The sequence below is a fragment of the Theobroma cacao genome, chromosome 9, assembly GCF_000208745.1.
Source record: "Theobroma cacao cultivar B97-61/B2 chromosome 9, Criollo_cocoa_genome_V2, whole genome shotgun sequence".
Taxonomy (NCBI): Eukaryota; Viridiplantae; Streptophyta; class Magnoliopsida; order Malvales; family Malvaceae; genus Theobroma; species Theobroma cacao.
Window position 1 is genome coordinate 13,336,239 of NC_030858.1, and position 17,422 is coordinate 13,353,660.

The following is a 17,422-nucleotide window of genomic DNA, read 5'->3' on the forward strand; positions in this document are numbered from 1 at the left end:
AAAATGCCATAGATAAATAAGAATCCCTTCAACTCTCACTTAACACAAGAATTCTGGTTTATCCTATTCAATGTCATATGGCATCAAGCTAGTGAACCATTCTTGAAAGTATTCCATGTGATCTGTAAAAGGACTTTCATCTCATCCGCATTTCAAAAAGAAACAATCACTCTAAGTCCCCTAGCTTCACGAATATGAACCATCATGCCTTTCGCTCCAAACTCTATTCAACCATTTCTAAACACAAACCTTATTGAACAAAACCCAACTCATCTTTTTCCAACCATGCATTATTCAACTTAGGTACAAAGACATTGACACCAATCTTTTCCTTACCTTTGTCCTCAGCCTTATGTTTACCTTCAACCTTCATTGGCTATGACTTTACATTCATCTTTTTGCTTGTATGCACAACCTTAGGTCTATCTTCCACCTTCCTTGGCTATGCACATATATCATTTCCCCCGTATTGTTTTCCATTAGCAACAACATCTCTGAATGAATGATGATATGGAAAATTATCTTGCATTCGACCCTGCGATGGATCACATTTAGGCTATCCACTTTCTATTGCCTTCTTCACAGTAATATGTTGGCCAGAAATAATCATCCCATGACTTTGAAGGATTGCTACTTGTTACTTCTTAGCAAACCTGTAATGCACAAAAGTAAACAACATACCCTTCCTTCTAATGGATCTTGGAACAAATACATCAACCACAACCCTAAACTAATCAAACACTAATTTGATACTAGCCCATTACATTTCCAACTTCTCAACATAAAACTATGTACAGAGAGCTCCTCCAACATGCCAACTTAGATTGCCCATGATACCTAGTGCCCTGAAACCCTTGCTGACTGTGACCCATGGCTACTTCTCCTCCTCCATGCCTACTTGCAAAAAAACTCTCTATTTTTTCCTCTCATGTTTAAGTTTTTTTTTTTTGACAACACAAAAAGGGGACGTTAAAATGTTTAATAGCAATATATAAAATTTTGATTAATATCCAATGAAGGAATTTTACTAGAAATATTTAGAGATTATTTCAAATTAATTTTCTTAGGGTGAAGAATAATTTATAGGGCTTCATCAGAGTGTTAGAGAGTTTCCTAAAATTTAAATTCAATATCGAAATCAATTCAAATAATTATAAGTAATTAAACAAAGTGTTAAATTTATATCAAAGCTGGTCAAAATCCATGTCAAGGTTGAAGTACTACACCAAAAGTTGAGAAAACAAGGCAGAATAGTGAAAGTCGCGACGTTCAAGGAATTTTTCAAAAATGAAAATCTTACAGGATTTTGGAAGTTAGGGCTTTTAGAGGCTATTTAAAGGGCCTTTTCAAAGGTTTCTGAAAAGAGGACTGCAAGCAACTATTCTAGAGAAAAAAAGCAAAAAATAAAGCAAGAAAGTAAGAGAAATTGAGATAAAATCACGATCAAAGGCTTTAATCATTAGTTTCTTTCTCTACTTTTGTATTTCTCTTATTTTCTTGGACTTGGATTAATGGCTAATTTTCTTTGGATGATGTTTTATTTAGATATTATGAACTAATTTGCTTGTCGAGGATTGTGGCAAATTTCAACATGTAATCTTAATATTAGTTTCTCTTTTATTTACTATGAATGGGTATAGTTTTGCTTATTCAAATTTGTTCTTAATGCTTTTTATTGTCTAGCCAACAATTAAATGATCTGTTAATCTAGGTGAAACTCGATAGAGAGATTGTAAATTGGACTAAAATTTGATTAATGTATGTTCACATCACTTAGGTGATCTAATTCGCGATCAAGGTAGACATACGTCAATTGTCATACATAGCCAAATTAGAACACTAGCTTAATAAACCTTAGTTAATTGATTACTATAGACATACAATGACCCAATTAAGTAAGGTATTTGTGCAAACATCTTGATGGACACTTGTACATAGCTTTGGATTCTAAGTTAGCAAAACCACCAATGAATGTAAATAACAAGAGAAACTGAAATCAGATGAAGCGTCGAATGAATCCATAATCTTAGGTTTTAATCTACTGCCTTTTTCAAGTGAATTTTTAGTTTTTGTTAATTAATTTAGTGTTTGTTATAATTTAGTTTCAATTAATATTTTAAAAAATTTAGTTACTTGAATAAGATTAGTGTTGTTGATTTCTCATACAAGTGCACGTATCGTTAACAAGTAATATAGTAATGAAGTAGAGTATCGTTCCCACAGATAATTTTTTAACTCTTACTGTTAACTACTAAAATTATAACACTCTAATTTTATCCAAACAATTAAAATAAAAAAAAATTAAAACTAATAAACTAAAACTAAAATTAAATAGTAAATAAAACTCATTTTAACTACCAGACCTAAGATTATAATATCCCTCAATACTTCATCTGATTATTATCTCTCTCTATTAACTCAGTTTAATGGATTAAATTGCTAACCTAGAGTCCTAAATTATTTATAAGTCTCTGTCGAGTTTCTCATAAAAATACCTCCCCCAATTAATTTACTATATGTCTATGCAAATTAAATTGAAGAAATATTCATTAAGTTTGTACTCTAATTTTAGCTACGTATGGCTTATAGGTGTACGTCTACCCTATATGCAAATCAAACCACCTAATCATCTAAGTGTATTCAATTATACACTATTTTATTCAAGGTCTACCTAATTCTCCTTCGTCAAGGTTTAACCTAGGTTTCCAATTCAATCTAATTGGTGATCAGGCAATTAGAAGCATTAAGAATAGAATAAAATAAACAACTTAAATCTATCAAACATAAGTAAAAGAGAGATCCATCAAGTCACACATTATCATCGAATAAAGTTTAAACAATAAAAACAAACTCAGAAAAAAAATTAATCAAAAAGAATAAACTCAAGAATTATAATCTTGATCTTTTAAGTCTTCTTGAATCCTTCAAAATCTTCTCAGCTTCAATGACTTTGTGGCTTGACTCAGCTTTCAATCTGGTGTTTTTCTTCCCTCCTCAAGTCTTCCGAATGGTTGTTTTTATAGGCTTTGAAGTCAAGATAAGTTGGGTGAAGAAAGAAGTCAATTTTAGCTGGGATTTCCTTATCAGACTATGTAAGTCACAGCTTTGCCCAATTAATTAACAGAAATCATAATTGCTCTAGGATTGCTACAGTATGTCAAATTTGACAAGATATTTGACCATCTTATAAATCGAAATGAGTAAAGTGGTAAACATAAAAGTTGTATATTTTTCTCTTATCTTTCCAATGGTCTAAGAATCGCTTCATTTGGAGCTCTGTAGAGAACATTATGACCAAAATACCAAAACATATGTAGTGTAAGTCTGCACCTTGAAATTGCTCTCCTTCTTCCATTAAAATTCTTCTTTCATCAAACACTTACAAAAGCACAAATAAATCAATAACAACTTATCTTAACCACATTAACACCAAATTAAATATAAAATTAACCACGATTAGATTGACTCACCTAAAATAACTAAATTCAAATAATTAAATAAAATCTACCAATCTCTATGCATTACTACAAAAACTAAGCCAAATTATTATCAAAATTAAGCTCAAATAACTCTATATTATAGAGTTATCACACCCCTAAACTTAATATTTTGCTAGTCCCCGAGCAAAACATAAAAAAGAACCTAACTTACAAAAATCAAATTCAGTTAATGAAAACTAAAATAAATATAGTTATTACTACTACTACTACTACTAAAGATAAAGTGCACCAACTCAATGAGTCTTTTATAATTTCCTCAAAAGTATGTCTATCAATTATTAACCTAAGGAAAATATAAGCATCATTTAAATTCATGCTTCAATTCTAATGCAAGCACATTCTCGAATGGATTTCCATGTGTGTGTGCAATCTTTTACCAAGAATATCATGATATCCGGACAAGTTTATGCCAACACAAATTTCATATTAGTACTAGATTTCCATAGGTTTACTTTTCATCTCTCTCTCCACTAATGTAGATCAATCCAAAGCTAGGGATCAATAGGATTTTTTAAAGCTTGTAATGTATGGCTAGGGTCAAAGTATGATAAAGGATATTAATGTGGCTTAAATCACCCTAAGCACATAATTATTCTAGGACCTACACATAGAGCTCTATTTTCCTTCTCCTAATACACATTTTCTTGCATTCAACACACTTTTTTTTTTCACAATTTCATAATTTCACACCCCCAAACTTATTTTCTTTGTATTGTAGGTAGTGGAGTTATTTTTCATATTTTGAACTTTTTTTTTTTTTTTTTTACAACAACATCACCTTTCAACATTTAGCTCAATTTATATTTCCCAAAACAACATACATGCTTAGGAGTGAGGGTTGCAAAATTGAAAATTTTATTTTAAGGTTATGCTTAATTATTACGTAGTTAAACAAAGAAAAGGGAAATTAGGCTCAAAAGGGGAATACTAGGGATAAAAATTTAACAAGGTTGGCTTTTTAGGCTCAAACGGTCCAAAGATGGCCTAAATCATGTCCTTAACTAAGTATTGCCTAGGATTTTGCCTCGAGAGAAAATCAAGTAAATTCTAGAATTCATGACATAATCTAAAATTCACATCAATATAAACCTTCTCTAGATATTCAAAATAATTCAAAGTAAACGATATAGTGCTCAAAATTGTGGAAATCACATCCTAACAATGATACTTAATAAAAAATTTATCATGAATCCAAACAAAAACCTTATTCACCAGAAGCTAACAATTTAAGACAACTAGTTATCATCATTGGATAAAAAAAATCATTGAAAAAAATTGGCACAACTTTACTTCTAGATTCCTAAGGTTCAACAAGAAATAAATTCATTTACCAACTAATCTTAAATTATTTATAAATACACATGCAAATAAAATCTAAAACTTCCATAGAATATTCATCACCAAAAAAATAAATTCACCCCTCTAAACTTAAACTAAACATTATCCTCAATGTTAGAAAAAATAAAGAAAAGGTAAAGAATACTCCCCTGATGATTGGATGAATTTTTGAAAAGCTCTAATCCTTTTCCTTATTGTTATCTTCCTCATTCTCACTTTTTAGGAGGAATTTTTTACGACAAAAAGAAAATAAATAAATAATTAATTAATGTAGAGAAATAAAATACATAATAAATGAAAATAATATGAAAAGAAAATAAATAAAGAAAAATGTTTTTTGTTTGTTGGGTAATGGGTAAATGGGTAATGGATAGCCCAAATAAGAAAAGGAATTGGGTTTGGTTAGTGGGCTGCCCAATGGAGGGTGGTGGGTAGTGGGCTGCCACTTAGGGGGGCCGTGGCCTACCCTATGTGGGAGCCACGGCCCACATACAAATGCCCCCCCCCCCCCCTCTTTTTTTTTGCGGAGCCGCGGCTCCGAGCTTGGTGAGTCGCGGCTCACGTTGTTTACAACCCATGAAGCTGGGACTTCCCATAGTGGGAGCAACAACTTACCACTTTTTTTTAAACTTTTTTATTTTTTGGAAAAAAAAAATTTGAATTTTTTTTTGAAATATTTTTTTGACATGAAATTTTTTTTGAAAATTTTTTTGAAATATATTTTTTTCTTGAATTTTTTTTTGAATTTTTTTTACATGAACTTGCACAAATAAAAGAGAGCGTTAATAATTTAATAATTAAATAAATAAAAATAAAAGAAAATAAAANGCGTTTCTTTATAGTCACTAGCTTGACTTTGGTTGAGGTTTGAGTTTGCATGGAAAAAGCTTGAGGTATGAAAGTAGCCTTCTCCTAAGATGAGGTTGTAGTGCCTTTAACTCAAGATTTGATACTTGCTTAACCCAAGGTGGTGGAATAGGCTGACTTTTGTCTAACTTCTCAAATTAAGTTCTTCTTGGATAATGCTCTTTTGGTGTAGCCTTCAAAACATTTGTAACATTTGTGAGTTCTTCATTCTGGTCCTTTATTGTTGCATCGTGAACCAAACAAGCTTCAAGGAGTTTCTTTGAATTTTCCATATCAACAGCCTCTAGGTAACTTATCAATTGTATCTAGGAAAAATAATGGGAGGCACATATGGCTTGACTTGTGGTGATGTAGATATTTTCTCTTCTTGCTTAATTTCTTCATCATGAACTTGATTGCTGAAAGTATTTCCTTGATCTACTTTATCTCCATCATCTTGAAGTCTATTATTGATGGCATTAGCTAGTTAACCCATTAGTGTCTCAAGATTTCAGATTGATTCTGCCTAACTTTGAATGATGGCATCAATCCTTGTCATGAAAGCATCTATTTTTGTCATGAATTGTATGAACATATCCTTCATTGAAGGCTTTTTCTCTAGCATAAGAGCTCTAACTTGTGACTGAAAATCATTATAGAAAACAGGCTGTGATGAATATGTAGGACCATGATCATTACTCTATAAAAATTTTCGTGATTCAATCTTGAATTGTAATTGTTGGAGTATGACTTATTTTGTTGCCCATCAAAGCTTCCATCAAATTGCATTGATTCATAATATGCTGGACAACAATCACTTGAATGCCTATCTCCACAAAACTCGCATGTAACCAAAGCACTTCGAAAAGCATTATCACCCCAAGCATTAATTTTCTGAGACAAAGCATCTACTTGGGTGGCTAAATCACTGATTGCATCCAATGCATAATCACTAGCAACCCTCCTAGGCACAAATTGTTCAGATGGCCAGAAATAGTTCATCACCTCAATCAAAAGTATCTGAAAATAAAAAGAAAAGTTTGCAGTAAGATTAGGAATGCTTGGTATTAATATTAACAAGAAAGAATTAAAAATCAATTCCCTGGCAACGGTGCCAAAAACTTCTTGTTGATTTCTCACGCAAGTGCACTTATCGTTAACAAGTAATATAGTAATGAAGTAGAGTATCACTCCAACAGAGAATTGTTTAATTCTTATTGTTAACTACTAAAATTATAACACCCTAATTTTATCCAAACAATTAAAATAAAAAAGAAAAATTAAAACTAATAAACTAAAACTAAAATTAAATAATAAATAAAACTCACTTTAACTACCAAGCCTAAGATTATAATATCCCTCAATACTTCATTTGATTATTATCTCTCTCTCTTAACTCAGTTTAATTGATTAAATTGCTAACCTAGAGTCCTAAATTATTTATAAGTCTCTGTCGAGTTTCTCATAAAAATACCTCTCCCAATTAATTTATTATATGTCTATGCAAATTAAATTGAAGAAAGATTCATTAAGTTTGTGCTCTAATTTTGGCTACGTATGGCTTATAGGTGTATGTCTACCCTATGTGCAAATCAAACCACCTAATCATCTAAGTGTATTCAATCATACGTTATTTTATTCAAGGTCTACCTAAATCTCCTTCGTCAAGGTTTAACCTAGGTTTCCAATTCAATCTAATTGGTGATCAAGCAATTAGAAGCATGAAGAACAGAATAAAATAAACAACTTAAATCTATCAAACATAAGTAAAATAGAGATAAATAAATCAGACTATATATTGAGTTCAATCATAATCTTAGATTAAAAATTTAGTTCCCCATCAAGTCACACATTATCATCAAATAAAGTTTAAACAATAAAAACAAACTCAGAAAAAAAAATTAATCAAAAAGAATAAACTCAAGAATTATAATCTTGATCTTCTAAGTCTTCTTGAATCCTTCAAAATCTTCTCAGCTTCAATGACTTTGTGGCTTGACTCTTCGCTTTCAATTTGACGTTTTTCTTCCCTCCTCAAGGCCTCCGAATGGTTGTTTTTATAGGCTTTGAAGTCAGGCTAAGTTGGGTGAAGAAAGAAGTCAATTTCAGCTAGGATTTCCTTATCAGACCATGTAAGTCGCAGCTTTGCCTAATTAATTAACAGAAATCATAATTGCTCGAGGACTGCTACAGTATGTCAAATTTGACAAGATTTTTGACCATCTTTAAAACTGAACTAGGTGAAGTGATAAACATTAAAGTTGTATATTTTTCTCTTATCTTTTTAATGGTTTAAGAATCGCTTCATTTGGAGCTCTCTAAAGAAAGTTATGACCGAAATATCGAAATATATGCAGTGCAAATCTACACCTCGAAATTGCTCTCCTTCTTCCATTAAAATTCTTCTTTCATCAAACACCTATAAAAGTACACATAAATCAATAACAACCTATCTTAACCACATTAACACCAACTTAAACATAAAATTAACCATGATTAGATTGACTCACCTAAAATAATAAATTAAAATAATTAAATAAAATCTACCAATTTCTATGTTTTACTACAAAAACTAAGCCAAATTATTAGCAAAATTAAGCTCAAATAACTCTACATTATAGAGTTATCAATTAGTTTTTCATAATTTTATTACTTAGTGAAGATTTAGGAACAAATCTCTATAAGATAAAATTCTAGACTTACTGTCTATATTACTTGTTCAATATGTATACTTACATGTACAAAATTGACAACAAACATGGAAAGCCTTTGATTGTGAATACTCTTTTAGAGGAAGTGTTCATTGCAACATATGTGTACAAGTTCAGTGTTGCCCGTTTTAAAGACAAGGACACCTTAGCAAACTTGACGTTGTTGTTGATTTTGGATTTCAATGTAATCATGAGGATGGACTGGTTAGTGTCCTGTTATGCATAGGTAAAATGCTATCGTAAACTAGTGAACTTTAAATTTTCAGGAGAATCCTCATTTGTGATATATAGACATAACAGTCATTAGTATGTGGAAGTTATGTCAAGTATGGATGCTAGACAAATGTTAGGGCAAGAAGGCCAAGGACATCTAGCGATGATGGGAGACGTCTCGGTGGATGAACAGAGTTTGGATTCTGTACTAGTAGTAAATGAGTATTTTGATGTTTTTTCAGATGAATTGCCCGGATTGCCTCCCGAGTGAAAGATTGAATTTTTCATTGATTGAATTTTGAAGATAGGGCCAATATCTACACCTCTATATTGAAAGGCTCTAGCTGAGTTAAGCGAACTTAAGAAGCAATTGGAGGATTTGTTGAACAAGGGCTTTATTAACTTGAATGTTTCACCTTGGAGAGCTCGGGTACTATTTGTGAAAAAGAAGGATCGTAGCTTTCAATTATGTATCAACTACCAGCAACTCAATAAAATGAAAATAAAGAGTAAATATCCACTCTCGAGAATAGATGATTTATTCGATCAATTGCAAAATGTAGTGTGCTTTTACAAGATTGATTTACCCTCGGGGTATCACCAGTTGAAAATTTGAGAGAGTGATATACCCAAGACACAGTTCCACACATACTATGGGCATTATAAATTCTAAGTGATGTCGTTTGGACTCACTAACGTCCCTGCAGCTTTTATGGACTTGATGAACAAGGTTTTCTAGGCATATTTGGATAGATTTGTGGTTGTATTTATGAATGACATCTTGGAGTATTACAAGAGCCCGAAAAAGCATGTGTATCACTTGAGGATTGTGCTACAAATGCTTAGAGAGCATCGATTGTAAGTTAAGTTTAAGAAATGTGAATTCTAGTTGAATAAAGTCAGTTTCTTGGGACACCTTGTGTTTGAGGAATGAGTGTAAGTCTATCCTAATAAAATAAAAACTGTGGAGAATTGGTCGAGGCCCATGTTTGTAATAGAGATTAGAAGTTTTCTAGGTTTAGTCGGATATTACAGACGATTTGTACAAGACTTCTCCATGATCGCCTCCCCTTTGACAAAATTAACTCAAACAAAAAGTTAAATTTGATTGGTATGATGCATGTGAAGATACTTTTTAGAGGCTTAAAGCCTTTTTCACTTTGACGCCCATGTTGAGCCTACCGTGTGGATCTAGAGGCTATACCATGAACTACGATGCATCATGAATTGGATTAGGCTACATACTGATGCAACACAAGAGAGTTATAGCTTATGTGTCACGACCCAAAACTCCCCATCGAGCCCATAACAACCGCCGCGAGGCCTCGACAAACATTCTTCACCCTGAATGTCGATCGAAACCTCGCAAGGCTCTCGTATCAGCTTTCGCACTTCCTCGGTGAGCAATAGTTATCAAATATCAAAATTCGAAGGATTACAAATCATTTCCAAATCAAAACATAACATATTGTTTTGTGGCTCATAAAGGCATTTTCGTCATTTTTTTTTCAAAAATCTCAAAACTTGCTAAAAATGTAGTAGGTAAGAGAAAATATATATTTAATGATTTAAAAACAAATTAAGTATCTAAAACATTAATTTGAAGTGAAAATTTGACCATTTGAATATAATAAAAATATTCAATAACATAAATTATTTTCTTGTAAAATAATTTTCATAAAACTATCGATACATAATTCTTATAGCGTAAAAGTTAATTATATTCATATATCCTATAAAGCAAATAACCAAAGCATAAAATTTCTTTTATAGTGACACGTGGGCCCACATCTAACCAAAATGCATCGAAAACTGGAAACCTACAGCTTTTACCGATTCGAGTCCAAATGAAGGTCCTTGTCAAAGTAAGCTCACTATGAAATTTCTCGAGCCCGAAATGTGAGGAAATGAGGGTGGTGAGATTATAAAATCTCAGTGAGTAAACAGATATCATCTAAACTATCTAAAGTCGAGTAAATGGAGACAATTGAAATAAGTCATCATATTGTAATTTCATTACCTTTCAACTCATTTCAACCAAATAAAATCAATCCATATAAATTGAGTAATCAACTTGGCTTATGAATTTCTTAAAACTTTGGCTCGTGCCAAAACTCATACTCGGTGATACCTTGCGCAGGGCATCCAACCAAGTCTGCCAAGGCTGTTAAAATTTTTGTATACACTTAAAATATATTTTTAGTTTGAGAAAAATACAGTTGTTCCTTGGCATTGGCTGAGTTCCCCTTCACGTGGTGGTTTGGCGTGAAGTGAACCCTAAGCTTTACCCCAGGAGATACCCTACGCGCCTCTCCGTTCGAGGTAAGAATATAATGGAGTTTACCGTGCCCCTCTAATAGGCTGGTCCACGGAACCCCCTCTACAATGAATAATTAAAATATACTCCACCAATCAATAAAATTCATCCTAGTATGACATGGCAATTTATCGCAACCTAGCCTCTCAAGGCTGAATACTCAGTACAAATAATTCTAACACCAAAATCAGTTTAGCCATTCATGCTCATATATTGTCATAAGCCATTCAATTTAAAACCATAAATTTACAACACAAGCAGACAGTCTCCAATTACTCTATTTTCAAAACTAGTATTCGATTTTTTCAGAAAATTTATAAAATCATTTTATAAAATCGTAATTCTCCTAAAACATAGCAATTTACCATTTAAACCCATTTTCCATAAAATCACACAATTGTATAAAACTACTCTAGATAATTAAGATGATAATAAGTTTACTCACAGTTTTAAGAGTCGATGTACTCCTAATCCCACTCTCCAAGCACAATCTCTGTACTTTTATTAGTGTACTTTGCTCACCACCTATCCACAATGTACAATACATAATTCACTACACCAATGCTTGACCATTATAAAATCAATTCAGGCTTGGTATATATGCATGATATGATATACAACTTATCCGATTACCGCTTATATGCGTTACTGACCTAATTCGACTTATTATCTCCAATTTAACTCCAAATCAATTCTTCTCACTTTCTACACTCCAATTATACTTAAATTACCTTAGTGACTGTGAATGAGATTCAATTTATCAATTTCGATAGTAAATTACGAAAATACCCCCAGTGGGTAAAAATTCATATTTTTGTTTCGAAAATTTTCATTATTTTTCTAGGCTCATAATTCATCATTATTCATCATAATTCCTCAAATAAACATCAGGATCATCAGCCAATGTTCTCCTAGAAAATTCAGCCAATAATGGTAATGGAGAAAAATAAATTCTTTTCTTGTTATTTTGTTCCTAAATATGGTAAACTAACTAAAAACACTAACATAACTTAAAATAAAATTAATCTAACAACTTTCTCTCTCCTAACCCATTTGATCAGCCATCAATTCATCATGAAAACATGTAATTTAATCATGAAAAATAAGGAGAAATGCTTGGGAATAAGAAAACTCAAGCTTAATAGAAAAAATCTCACCTTTTTCACTTAATTTCCTTGAAAATTCACACTTTTTCTTTGATTTTCTCTCTCTAGGGTTTTGTTTTTTCCTTTCTCTCTCTTGTTTCTTGCTTGGCCGAATGTTGAAGAAGAAGAATGGGTGGGCTGATTTTTTTTATGCCTTTTTATTGTTTAATGAAATAATATTATTTTATTCATATTTTAAATATTTTATTAATTCATTTTTTTTTTCTAGCCATCCACTTGTCCTATTTTTTTCACCATGCATTCCCTTTGACTTATCCAAGTCTTAAGTGAAATTTCCAGATTTTTCCAAAGTTTTGGTGGAGCAAATTTTTCAAAATTACACTTTTGCCCCCGAACTTTTCAAAAATTACATTTTTACCCCAAAAATTGAAAATTTTCCATAATGCATAATTTTCACTCCTCATACTCATTTCACACTCCAAATAATTAAATTTGATCAAAATCCTTTCAAAAAATTAAATTTTCGATTTCGAATGGTAAAATTACCATTTTACCCTTTTACTCCAAATTATACCGAAATTAAAATTTTTCACTTCTAAACCTCAAATCTTACTCCAATAAGTCAAATGGGGCCAAAAATCTTTTCTAAAAATTTCCATTTTGTCCCCAGGTGGCAAATGACCATTTTGCCCCTAGATAGCGAAAATTCCAATTTGACTCCAAATTGATCCTCGAACTCCGAATCACCATATTAACCCATTCTGGGACTTTAAAATTCTTAATTTCATTGTAAATTCTCTATTTGATCTAGTTCGAGGCTTAAATCAACTTTATTGTACCTCTAGGTACAATACCGACTTTTGTAAATTTTTCAAGACTCTCTTAGCATGTAAACATGCTATCCACCACATGTATGTCATCACAAATATTTCTGTAGAGTCGGGCTTGTCATCTTCTCCCCCACTTGGATCAACCATATGATCCTCCTTCTTGATTGACTTCGACATCCGGCTAAATATTAATATTTTAATATTATTTTATTAATAAAATATTATTTTATTCTAAAAATTTTATCTTGTCTCCTTGGTACCAAAAATACCTTATTATGCCTCACTTGACTTCCAAATCGCCTTTTATCTCACAAATTCTCCTCCGATAAAATTATTATTATTTTATTATTATTTTCTCACTTGCGAAACATTTTATCCTAAACTACTCCTTTCGTCTTTTATCACTTCTAAACATTTTAATTGACCTCAATTTGCATTCGATCAACTTTATTTATCACCATATCAAAGTATGGGGTATTTCAATCTCCCCCACTTAAATAGAATTCGTCCTCGAATTCCCGTCGATGTTGCGTTATCAATCTCCTTCTATGATCCTACTCCTTGTTCCTTCTATAGGGACATTCAATTTATTTCCCTCGTTCACCTTCAGTTCAATTAAATGCTTTATTTACGGCAATTATCATCCTTTGGAATCGGATCAGTAATACTTTTCACAACCATGATCTCTTATATCTAGACACTAAGCATGCCTTTATCACCATTATTACATTTGAACCATAACTTCATCTCAATTATACCGATTTCGATCACATATCATACTTACTTATGTATACCTATTCATCGTTTTATTAATTTGCTCCATACCAATTTTCTCAACCTTGATTCATCCATCTTATACTGGTCCAAACCCTTCCTTTAATGGAGTTCCATTAAAAACTTAAACAATTCAAGGTTTACTTTCAAAGTCATTCATAACTTTAATCGTTCATTACATGTCTGTTAACACTTTAGCTCACTAACCTCTCTGGACACTATTTCAAAATCTCCCAATTACCGAGAACCATTCTTCACTTCAGTTAGTAAAATTATCAATTTCATATATACATATATACATGCATTTTCAAATGTCAACCTCTCTCTTTATATATAGGAATCCATGTGTTCACATGCCTTGGACTACATTCCCCCATTATTCATCCGTATCCCAATCCTAGTTTCAATATAATAATTCTTATAGTGCATGTCAACCTTCTTATTATACTTGTGTATAACTTCATATCATTCATATCATTTCCAACCATATGTTTGAGTTTCCTTATACTATATATCATTCATCACAATGTCATCTCCATTGAATTATAATCTATTATGCGTGTATGCTTTATAATCCTATTGATGCCTCAAAGATTTATCTCAACTTGATCATTGCATCTCATGCAATACCACAATTCCTAAGAGTCATCCTTTTGTCCTTAATCATCTTTCATGCCTCTATATTACCTTGTATCTTTCTTGCATTACGATATTGATTTGTCACTTAAGACTCAAACCCATTTGAATCATGTATGCCTTAAGCATTTTCGAATTCCAATTTCCATAATATATTAGGAAAGTTTCATTATCTGACTTCATTTTCAAGGTCAACTTCTATCATCCTTTGTTCCACTCCTTCATATGAACATAACATCATTCTTCCTTAACTAATTTATAAATTGTACTTGAAATTGTAAAACTTAAAACTAGATTCTCCTCAAGTATTTTTCAATACTAATACTAATATCACTCTCAGCTTACAACTTCTTTTTATAATCACATAACTTAGTGCTTGCTTTAACGAGATCCAGAGCAAAACTTCTCTTGAGTATTTCCTTGGGAATATCTATCTTAAACTTATGTCTCACAGCATGTGATCCCTTAACTTGTGATTTAGCCGTTAGGCTTCTCAGCAAGTTTTAAAAATTTTACGTTTCATACTTGCTGTGTATGATTAGAATCTCTTCTCAAAGATGTTTATGTATTCCTAAAACACTTACTCTTAAAGATATATAAATACGTACTCATCCATTCAATCCCTAACTCATCTTCATAGGTTTCTAGGGTGTCACACAATTAGCCTCATGTTGTTCCTAACTCTTGTCATTTTACTGTATCAAAACAGATATTACAAATTCTCGTAATGATATTCTATATAAACTGATTTTCTATACCAGTCTCGTAATTCTTCCTTCACACTTTCATTACTTGGTATCTCATCTCAATATAGTCATCTCAAGAATCTTTCAATTTTTTTTTTTTTAATTATATGCCTATATACAAGGCAATAAAGAAGTTTTTCAATTCATTTGGGTAAACATTCTCCAGAATATTTAAGACTCCCAGATAACAAAACACAATGACCAACAACCAAAATTCAATTTGTAAGCTCATTATCGTGTCACTCCCATCTTACTCATGCATCATAGGCGTGAGGTATTCGAAGCATTATAACGTTGGACAGTCAATGCTAAAGTACTGTAGCTATTAGAAATTTTCTCATCAAAGCTATTTGTCTGCATTCAAAGTCACCACATCAATCATTCTCAACCAGTGGTTTCCCTTCTAGATATATATCATGAGTTCCATAAGTATAGGTACCTTATATTTTCTTATCATACACACTAAGCCAGATTAATAGTTTCATCCCATGTCATCTTTTGACTTTTATCAACATTCATAAAATTCCACCTCAAAACATCCTTTCCATACAGTGTAATAAATTCATGATACATATACCACTCCACATATAAGTTGCTTACTATCTACAACTTTCCTCAAATTTATTGTCATCCCTATCCAATTATCTTCTTTGTCTTATACTCCAATAATTTTATTGACTTTCGGTATAATTAACTATGAAAACAGCCCAGCTTTGTCCTCACTTTATTCTCGCAATCCTTACTGAATCAAAATTTATATTCCCCATATTCCATAATTTAACTTCATTGGGTTATATTTGTGCCCAACTATTACCTCATAGTGTCATAACATCACTGAATAATCCCCTTCATGCTTAAATTACAATCATTAATGTAATCACATTATCCATTCCGAATGTCATTTATAACCTTATTGCTTCCTTCTATAACCTTCTTCAATAATTATATTACCAATTTATCCCTATCATACTAAAGATTCCCATATACCTTCAGTTACTTAAACAGCCATTTTATAATACATTCTAGTCATATACTTTTAAAAGTCAAACTATTTTTACTTCATTGTACAGATCATTATTATCTCTTTTACACAACATCTACTTAGAGTTAAGGTACTGTAAAATCCTACGAAAATATTACATGTCCTTGGGATCATCATCTTAATCTGATCTTATCAAAAGATTCTACTCCGAGTCCTCCTGAAGATCCTCTTCCGGGTTTTCCTCCTCTTGAGATTTATTTTCTTTGCTTTTCAATTCGGGCTTGTTGTCTTCTCCTAATTTCCTCGACACTCACCGGTGCAGCATTTCTTCCACATCCAGGAGGAAAATGGCGTACAATGTTTACCCCCTTCCTAAGACGAATATCTCCCCTTGCAATTGCCTTCCTCGTATGTTCTCTATGGTACTCTTCGGATTGTTTCAAAAGGAAATCTATTTCAGCTTTCAGAATATTGGAGCTACTCTCACTTTCAAAATTCTGGCTACTCTCAAAGCTTTCCTTATTATGGACTCATTCTGTTACGTTTAGAGGAATTCTATTATTAGGAATTTGGAATGGACCACCTTCCGAATCACCTAGATCAAGGTGCCATTTGCTTATAGTCGTAGAATCTATAGATTCCTCGCTATCACTATGAGAGGTATCGAGACTACCATCTCTTCTAGACATGGTGTGTATGTCACCAGTACACCTCAAAACCTATATGCAATCAAATAGTAATTGTTTAATTATTTATGCATCTCAAAAGTAGGTAGATTTCTATACGTAGATGCATACATTCTATTCAATCTAACATAACTTAACTTATCTTAACTGAACTGGACTTGGGGCCAAACAGTGTTAGTGTGGATTTCGTAGAACAACCTTAAAATCAAAAACTTTAAAATCCAAAGCTTTAAAACCAAAAGCTTTGATCTTTAAACCATGCTCTGATACCAATCTAAATTGTCACGACCCGGAACTCCCCATCGAGCCCGTGATAACTGTCGCGAGGCCTCGACAAACATTCTTCACCTAGAATGTCGATCGAAACCTCGCAAGGCTCTCGTATCAGCTTCAACACTTCCCCAATGAGCAATAGTTATCAAATATCAAAATTCGAAAGATTACAAATCATTTCCAAATCAGAACATAACATATTGTTTTCTGGCTCACAGGGGCATTTTCGTCATTTTTTTTTCAAAAATCTCAAAACATGCTAAAATGTAGTAGGTAAGTAGAAAATATATATTTAATGATTTAAAAACAAATTAAGTATCTAAAACGTTCATTTGAAGTGAAAATTTGACCATTTGAATATAATAAAAATATTCAATAAAATAAACTATTTTCTTGTAAAATAATTTTCATAAAACTATCGGTACATAATTCTTATAGCGTAAAAGTTAATTATATTCATATAT